Source organism: Herpailurus yagouaroundi, unplaced genomic scaffold (assembly GCF_014898765.1).
Source record: "Herpailurus yagouaroundi ecotype Mexico unplaced genomic scaffold, PumYag 159, whole genome shotgun sequence".
NCBI classification, from domain to species: domain Eukaryota; kingdom Metazoa; phylum Chordata; class Mammalia; order Carnivora; family Felidae; genus Herpailurus; species Herpailurus yagouaroundi.
The window spans coordinates 22,294,808-22,303,757 of record NW_024412400.1 but is presented as its reverse complement, the minus strand read 5'-3'; the positions used below and the strand labels follow the sequence as shown (position 1 = coordinate 22,303,757).

The 8,950-nt window shown below is 39.4% G+C and overlaps 1 pseudogene; it reads left to right on the top strand.

The window, feature by feature from the left end:
- The first annotated feature begins 4,224 nt into the window (after nucleotides 1-4,224).
- Nucleotides 4,225-6,698, top strand: LOC121034172 (chromobox protein homolog 3-like; annotated as a pseudogene).
- The last annotated feature ends 2,252 nt before the right edge of the window (nucleotides 6,699-8,950 follow it).

The window sequence follows — 8,950 nt, the reverse complement described above, 5'->3', positions numbered from 1 at the left end:
GTATTTTTAAGAGATCTCAACTGTTACCAATGGCAACAAGAGAATCAGCTTGACATCTCAGACTATAAAAACCTTAGAGTCCATCTATAAGATGAGCCCAGCAGAGAACTGGGAGGTTTATGACATTTTAATCATTGATAATTTTGGTTGTTGCAGATGAGAAGACTTTTTAATGTGAGGAACTTGGAAAGGGTTCCAAGGACAGTTGCCAAGGTAATTAAAACAGCCTTGTAAATTGGTTTGAAGAATATGCCAGGCTATCAAAATGACCATAAGCCTATCTGACCCTCCTCCCCACCCTGGCCACCCCATCTATTCATCAGATGTTCTCAGCCTTAATTGAAATTGACAACACAATGATGACAAAAATGTGCCATGGCTCATGCAGCACATACTACTTCATAATCCCATAGAGAATGTGACACTAAATAATGAGATAGATCATTTATACCCTGCCAACTCCTGAAAGTTTTAGGTAGCTTATGTTAAAAATGCAGTAAGAATAATGCACAAAATTAATATAAGACAAAGCCAGCCTTGAGTATTTTAAAATTTATAAGAGATGAAGTAAAAAGAGTAGAAATTAACCCCCCAAAATGCTAAATGACGAAACATAGGACATATGGATATAACTATAGCCTTGACTATATAGAATGGAAGAGAGGTGGTGGAAAGAGAAGCGAAAATACATTCATAGTGAGATGTCATGGGGAGATGGAAGGAAGACAAAGTAGAGGCAGAGTACCAAAATACTCTTGGTTCCAGTCTCCATAAAGTGCACTGTTGTAAAACTTTCAAGTGTCTCATTTAATCTTCACAGGAGTTGATGAAAAAAATGGAGACCCAGAGCCCTAGTGACTTATCAAAGGCTCACAACCAGAAAGTGGTGAAACAATTATGTCCAAATTAAAGCTGTATGACTCCAAAGCCAACACTCCTTCGGCCCAAACATTCTCAGTCAACAAGGAATTCATTCAAGGGCACAAAGCAATACGATAAATAGTTTCATGCAAAGCAATTCTTTCACCCATGCAAAGGTGTTCCTTATGGGTCTATTTTCAGAGGACAAGTATGCTTCAGTGGTAAGACATTTGTATACAGTTGTTAAGGGCACAGGATACAGAGTAAGCAAAGAAAATTTGAATCCCAGTAGCATCACTTCCTAGCTGTGCGACCTTTATCAATTTACTACACCTCTTGCAGCTTTAGTTTCCCTGTCAGAAAAGTGGGGACCATTATGCCTCATTGACTGAATGGTGAAGGGATGACCTAAAATAACACGATGCTAAGTGTTTGGCAGAGAGTTCTGAACACAGTAGAACATAATAAATGTAGACTATAATAATCTCTCTCTTCTCATCCTTATAACTATGGTTATTAAGATGGCCATGATTTTACTGAAGTCTTTATGGGTAAAATGACATGCACTCTGGGATTTACTTCAAAACACGTTAGCTTAAATAGGGGAGTGAGGGGAGTATTATATGATAATAGAGAAAACGAGACCAACAGATGTTTGTGACTGTTGAAATTAGATGAAACTGGTACATTGGGTTCATTATACTATTCTCTCTACTTTTGTGTGTATTTGAAATTTCTCACAGTAAAAAGCTTTGAAAAATGTTCATGGTTAGTACCCAAAGAACACCTATGTGGTTGAAAATTGCCAGGACTAAAGACTAAGAAGATACGACTGACTTCTAGAGAAGACTGGCCTTTTCTCAGAAGGCCTCGTGGATCTGCTCCAGACCTGGATTGAGGACACTCTTATTAAACCCAAGCTGTGCAGCATGAAATTGGAAAGGGATGACCTTGTCCTTCAAAAGTTTAAGGACAAAATTTACCAATCTCCAGAGCTAAAGCTGATCATTTTCCCAACACCATCACCTTGGTTTACCTTCCTCCCATTTGCATCCATTGGTATTATCCAGCACTTTTATCCTTTCTGTTCGTACTATGGACCCCTCCCCCCAATAGGAACAGCTTCCCTGTTCCTTTAAACTTCCTTCTACCTGCCTGGGATGATAGCAAAAGTCTCTAAAGCTGGCCTTCTCCAAAAGTCCTGCAAAGGATCTTTTCTCCATGGCTTTGAATGGCCCGATTTGCAATGCATTTCCTGAGTTAAACAAAATAGCATTTTTTAAGGCCTAGGTGCTTTTAAGAAGGAAAACACATTGTTATCCACCTGTATAAATTAATTGATCATAAATTAAGTAGCATGAGATTCCAGAGTGTGGGGATTGTGGGAAGGAGAACATATTCAGAAAGAGGAGGTCATACTGAGAGACAAATTTCATAATTTAGTTCTACTATGTTTCCCAAAGAACTGTCTTATGTCTATACCCTGTAGTCCTGCTCCTTACCAAGACTTACCTGTGCACTGTCACAGGTAGCCACTTTCTGTTTTCTAAGCTAGAGAATAATGACCAACTTATGCTTGGTAAGGTAGAAACGACTAACACAGTATACATGACAAGATGGGAACCTCCTAGGGAGACATTCAGTCCATGTAGAAAAAACACGGACCTTAGAATCACAGTGCCTTAAGAGGGGCGCCTGGGTGGCTCAGTCAGTAATGATCAGGTGATGATCTCACAGTCTGTGAGTTTGAGCCCAGCATCGGGCTCTGTGCTGACAAGCTCGGAGCCTGGAGCCTGCTTCGGATTCTGTGTCTCCCTCTCTCTGCCCCTCCCCCATTTACGCCTCTGTCTCTCTCTCTCTCTCTTTCTCTATCTCTATCTCTCTCTCTCTTTCAAAAATAAATAAAAGTTAAAAAAAAATTGGGGCACCTGTGTGGCTCAGTTGGTTGAGCGTCTGACTTCGGCTCAGGTCATGATCTCGTGGTCCGTGGGTTCGAGGCCCACGTTGGGCTCTGTGCTGACAGCTTGGTGCCTGCTTCCGATTCTGTGTCTCCCTCTCTCTCTGCCCCTCCCCCACTCATGTTATGTCTCTCTCTGTCAAAAATAAATAAACATTTAAAAAAATTTTTTTAAGTTAAAAAAATTAAAAAAAAAAGAATCACAGTGTCTAAGAAAAGATAGAAAACAACTGGTCCTCTATTTCATTCATCAGTGCCATAAGATAAAATTTTAGGGGCGCCTGGGTGGCTCAGTCAGTTAAGTGTCTGACTCTTGATTTCAGTTCAGGTCATGATCTCACAGTTTGTGGGTTCAAGCCCCACACTGGGCTCTGTCTTGACAGTGCAGAGCCTTCTTAGCATACTTTCTCTCTCTCCATCTCTCTCCCTCTCTCTCTCTGTCCCTCCCCCACTCACTTGTGCTCTCTCTCTCTCAAATAAAATAAAAAAGTAAAATGCTAGACTTGTATTTATGCTATTAAAGATCATCTGTGCATTTGTTTTCTGAAATTGATTGCACTATGAAGGTACAACCAACCCTTGACCAGCTAACTTTACCTCTTCTTTTAACAATATCAATGTTTCACTATATAGCCACATGGAATTCATCTTAATATCAGTTCCATTTAGCATTTTCTCACAAGCATGAATAGTGACAGCACCAGTATTTCTAGAACCTTTGTAGTGAATTGCAGCCAATAGAATAGTCTCATTGTTTTGGTTTCACCAAATTCTGCAATTACTCAATTGTTCTCTCTGGCCCTTTGCATAAGTAGATTGAAGATATTTGCCTCCACTTAAATTCTTTTGTGAAACTTGAAATTACTTTCAGTATTAGTGGTATTTTTCTTTGAGAAATCAGCAGCTAAATAACAAAGAAAAAATTTAGCTAAACATCATCTTACAGATTTCACCCACAAAAAAAGGGGGGCTTATTTATTTATTACCAATCCAACCTACCCATTCTCTCCTTTTTAGACAGAAGCCATTAAAGGTCAAGTGAAAGCATTCTATTAAGAAACAATGGAGCTCAGACTTAAAGCACACATGGCCAAAGGTGCTGCAAACCAGGGATTGGGAGAAGATTAGAGGCAGTGAATAATAATTCTTCAAGTCTTGCAAGAAAAAATGGCATCCAACAAACCAAAAAGCAGACTCAACTATGGAAAACAAACTGATGGTTACCAGAGGAGAGGTGGGTCGTGGGGGGGGGGGGGGGAGATGGGTGAAAGAGGTGAAGGGGATTAAAGAGTACACTTTCCTTGATGAGCACTGAGTAATATATGGAATTGTTGAATCACTGTAGTGTACACCCAAAACAAATAAGATACTGTATGTTAACTAAATGGAAATTAAAATCATTTTTAATGGCATCCAATTAAAATATATTGCAAAAAGTGGGAGAGAAAAATAATGGAAAGAGTAATAAAGTGGAAAAGACAGAGCCTGAAGAATTCTGGTGGAAAAAGTACTGGATGGATGTCTAATGACTGGGAAAGTGGAGTATTTCCTGAAGCAGAAGGGATTTACTGACAATGCTGAAAGTACTTGGGAACCTGAGGAAAATTTAGATTGTCCAGAGTTAATTGAAGCATTTCTTAATTCTCAAAAAGGAGATACAAAAAGAAAACCTTTATCTGACAGTGAATCTAACGACAGCAAATCAAAGAAAAGAAATGCCACTGATAAGCCAAGGCTTTACCGGAGGTCTTGACCTAAACAAAAAATTAGTGCCGTAGACAGCAGTGGTGAATTAATGTTTGTCATAACATGGCAATATTAAGATGAGGCACAGCTGGCCAAAGAGGCAAATATGACGTGTCCTTGAATTGTAAATGCTTTTTATGAACCGAGACTAACTCAACATCTATTTAAATTCCAGTTAGTTAACATACAGTATAATATTAGTTTCAGGGATAGAATTGAGTGATTCATCACTTACATACAAACACCCAGTGCTCATCTCAACAAGTGCCCTCCTTAATGCCCATCACCTATTTAACCTATTCCCCCACCCACCTCCCCTCCAGTAACCATCAGTTTGTTGTCTATAGTTAAAAGTCTGCTTCCTGGTTTGCTTCTTTCTTTTTTTCCCTTATGTTTATCTGCTTTGTTTCTCAAATTCCACACATGAGTGAAATCATATGGTGTTTGTCTTTCTCTGAATGGCTTATTTTGCTTAGCATAATACTCTCTAGCTCCATCCATGTCATTGCAAATGCCAAGTTTTGGTTCTTTTTGATGACTGAGAAATTTTCCATTATGAATATATATATATATATATATATATATATATATATACACACACACACACACACACACACACACACGAGTATATATACACACATACACACATATTTTATATATATATATATATATACTCGTGTGTGTGTGTGTGTATATATATATATATATATTCCATTGTGTGGTATATATACCACATCTTTATCCATTCATCAGTCAATGGACATTTGGGTTCTTTCTTTAAATTGGCTATTGTTGATAATGCTGCCATAAACACTGGGATGCATGTGTTCCTTCCAATTACTATTTTTGTATCCTTTGGATAAATACCTAGTAATGCAATTGTTGGATTGTAGAATAGTTCTATTTTTAACTTTTTGAGAAATCTCCATATTGTTTTCCAGAGTGGCTACACCAGTTTGTATTCCCACCAACAACATAGAGCATTCCCCTTTCCCACATACTCACCAACACCTGTTGTTTCCTGAGTTATTGATATTTGACACTCTGACAGGTGTGAGGTAGTATCTCACTGTAGTTTTGATTTGTATTTCCCTGATGATGAGTAATGCGGAGCATCTTTTCATGTGTCTGTTGGCCACCTGTGTCTTCTTTGGAAAAATGTCTATTCGTGTCTTCTGCCCATATTTTAAGTGGATTATTTGTGTTTTGAGTGTCGAGTTTGATAAGTTCTTTATAGACTTTGGATAATAACCCCTTAACAGATAATGTCATTTGCTAATATCTTCTCCCATTCCAAAGGTTGTCTTTTAGATTTGTTGAATGTCTGGGACACAAGAGGGGACATTTTTAAAAATATAATTTATGGTCAAATTGGCTTCCATACAACACCCAGTGCTCATTCCAACAAGTGCCCTCCTCAGTGCCCATCACCAACTTTCCCCTCTCCCCCACCCCCCCCCATCAACCCTCAGTTTGTTCTCTGTATTCAAGAGTAACAGGGGAAATTATTCACTCTTCTGAGAGTGCTTCCCTGAGAGCAGCAAGCATGGAGGCCCCTCACTGAGGACAAAGTAACTGGCTGGTGCCAGTTGAATGTTTGTGTCCCATACATTTTTCAGATCACTATTTTCATGCTGTCTGCTTCTGGGTTGCTTGTCTGTCTGGAGGAGTGCAGTGCAATTTGGGTTCTATCCCAGCCAAGCCTGCTGAATTTTAAAACTCTAAATTTCAGAGACACACTGTGGCTGGGGTCTGTGCTGATCTCCTGGGGAAGGGTCTCACTGTGCAGGGACTGATGCAGGTTTGACCGAGAAGGGCAGTGGCACCAAAATGCAGGGGTGTGGGATTTGCAGCAAAGCAGGCTAAACAGTCAGTGTCTCAGCACCCCAGCAGGTGTCTCTGGGCCCATGCTGAGGGACGGCGGGGGGGGGGGGGGGGGGGGGGGGGGGGGGGGCCCCGCAAGGTGGGAGTGGCACCCTCTGGCTCTTTTGTCCCCAGAGAAGGGTCTCTACAAAAGCCACCTCTCACAGATGTACTCTAAGAAGAGTGACAGTCTCTCCCCATGTGCCTTAGGAAACCCTCAGATGGCGCCATCTGCCGTGGCATTGCTTGCCTGCCTTCTCTCCAGGAGTAGGATAGCACCCTCAGGGCTCTATCCCAGCCAAGCCCTCGGACCCCTAAAACTCCAGTCTTAGGAGCCCCACTGGTTGCAAAAACTCAAAGATCAGCCCCTCTCATTCTTTCAGCCAATGGTTTTGGGGAAGCGTTCTCCTTGTGTGTATCCACTCCACTCTCTCTTGTCTTTCTCTGTGACCGGGGTCCCCTCCCCTCTGCAATCTGTTTCTCCCATAAACCACATCTTTCCATATCCTACATTCCTGTATGTAGATTCTTCTCTCCCTCTAGTTGTGCAGTTTGTTCTGTCAATCCTCAGATTGATTTCTTGGGTATGCAGAATGATTTGATATTTGCCTAGCTGTGTTTGAAAGACAAGGCAAGCCTAGAGTTAGTCCTCCTACTACACCACCATCTTATCTCTCTGTCTAGCACTGGTTACTTTGAATAAATACTGTCTGTGTTGTTTTTTTTATCAGAAAAGAATATTTGAGATCATGTGTTATTTTGACCATTATATTATCACTTGAGGCCATATATTATTTCCTTTGCATTAGAGAACAGCTTTTCTAAATGTTGGTGGAAATCCCCATAGTTATTACTCAATCAGAATTTGTATTTAACTCCTATATGCCTAAGGACCATTCTGGATTTTTTGTTATTTGGGGTTTTTTTGTGTGTATATATAACACATATGTAAATGGTTTTCTTTTTCTTTTCTTTCTCTTTCTCTTTCTTTCTTTCTTTTTCTTTCTTTCTTTCCTTCCTTCAACATTCACCAAAACAAAACAGAATTTCATAACCATGGATAAGCCCATGTTTCTTGGATGCCATCATTTTGATGGCAACTAAGAAATAAGTCACTTCAAGTCAAATTGAAATTTTTCCTAAAGCCCTAAACTTTCAAATTAAATAGATAATTTTATAATTAATTGGATAATTTAAAGTAAATGATTTAAATTGGACAATTAGGCTCTTTCCACAACGTGGCTATTGTTGAAAGTGCTGCTATAAACATTGGGGTACAAGTGCCCCTATGCATCAGCACTCCTGTATCCCTTGGGTGGTTTATATACACAATGGAATACTACGTGGCAATGAGAAAGAATGAAATATGGCCTTTTGTAGCAACGTGGATGGAACTGGAGAGTGTGATGCTAAGTGAAATAAGTCATACAGAGAAAGACAGATACCATATGTTTTCACTCTTATGTGGATCCTGAGAAACTTAACAGAAGACCATGGGGGAGGGGAAGGGAAAAAAAATGGTTAGAGAGGGAGAGAGCCAAAACAGAAGAGACTCTTAAAAACTGAGAACAAACTGAGGGTTGATTGGGGGTGGGAGGGAGGGGAGGGTGGGTGATGGGTATTGAGGAGGGCACCTGTTGGGATGAGCACTGGGTGTTGTATGGAAACCAATTTGACAATAAATTTCATATTTAAAAAAAATAAATTGGACAATTTAAAAGCAGCCATATCAGAATCCATATCCATATTTTATTTGCAAAAGCCCTGAAAGACTAACAACAACCTCCCCACCCAAATGAGGAAACTAGAGAAGTCCTGGTGTGTTGTAATTAGGTAAGTGAGGTTAGGTAAATGGACTTTTATATTATTTTATTATTTCATTTTATTTTATTTTTAGTTAAATGGACATTTTGGAGATTCCTCCTGGTAAACCATTACTTTACACGTTGAAACGCCTAAAAGAGATTGACTAAATGTGTCTAAATGCAACCAAATGGGACTAAAAGGTCATGATTCAAGGAATGCCTAAAACTTCATTCTTGGAAACCTAATGATAATCAGATGGTTAAAGATGTCAGCAATTTAGGACCTGCTGCAATAAATGGGTGAACAGACTTCTGTAATCTTAATCCTTGACCTGCATGTGTTTTCTTTATCCCAACTCCTTTTTTACATGTAGGCTCAATCTTCTCAGTATTTGGGTTACTGAGTTCTGCTTCCTAGCAGAAGCTAGGAAAAAAAACAAAAACTCTGTAGTAATCAGAATGTTATCCAACTGCATATTACTTACTTTAGTGTACACAGTACTCAATAAACAGTTTTATTTTCAAAAAGAAAAAGTAAAAAGAAACAATGTATTCTTCCCTATAAACTCTAGATAAATTATTTAGTCCTTCTCTTTTTTCCTCACAGATAGAACTGAAGCCCAGAGATATTTATATCTATTCCCTTACTCTGAAATTACCTACGTAACTTGCTTGTGATTGAAAGCTTTCCAAAAACCATTTGGGTCTCCGCGCATCA